The sequence below is a fragment of the Mandrillus leucophaeus genome, unplaced genomic scaffold, assembly GCF_000951045.1.
Source record: "Mandrillus leucophaeus isolate KB7577 unplaced genomic scaffold, Mleu.le_1.0 Scaffold395, whole genome shotgun sequence".
In the NCBI taxonomy this organism is placed as follows: Eukaryota; Metazoa; Chordata; class Mammalia; order Primates; family Cercopithecidae; genus Mandrillus; species Mandrillus leucophaeus.
This window is the reverse complement of record NW_012104198.1, coordinates 302498-303175: the sequence shown is the minus strand read 5'-3', so window position 1 is coordinate 303175 and position 678 is coordinate 302498.

Genomic DNA, 678 nt, shown 5'->3' with positions numbered 1-678 from the left:
GCTGACGAGTTGATGGGTGCAGCACACCAACATGGCACAAGTATACATATGTAACAAAGCTGCACATTATGCACATGTACCCTAGAACTTAAGGTATAATAATAATAATAAGAAGAAACAAAAAAAAAAACAAAGGTGTTCTTAGAAAGGGCGAGGTGTCCGGTCTTCCTCTGGTTCTTTCAGCCAGCAGACCTCCCACTCACCTTGCAGCAACCAGCAGGTTCTGATGAGTCCGAGATGCCCTGAGTCTGCTCAGGTAACTTTTCTAGACACTCAGGGAAGAGTCCTCACCTTCTGTCACTATGGTTTCTTGTCCACCTGATAGGGCCCACTAGATCCAGAATCCTGAATTTAATGGAATAGTTGCTAACAAAGTAACATAAGTACAAAATTATGTGAACATTGAAAGTAATTAGTTTTAAATGCCTCATTATTTTATTATTTCAAACACATGGACATTATACAAAAATTGAAAATACAGATGAACACAAAACAAAATCACAGATTATGCATTAATTTAATGTTTGTTTTCTGTTCACTTTGTACAGTATGCATAGATTCTGTTTCTAGTCATAAAAACATTAAAAATGCTGAGTCTATTTGTGTTTTGGTTCATGTTGAGCACCGCAGTGCGTCTTTGCTTTTCTGGTTTTTGTAATCATGAATTCAAATTGCTGA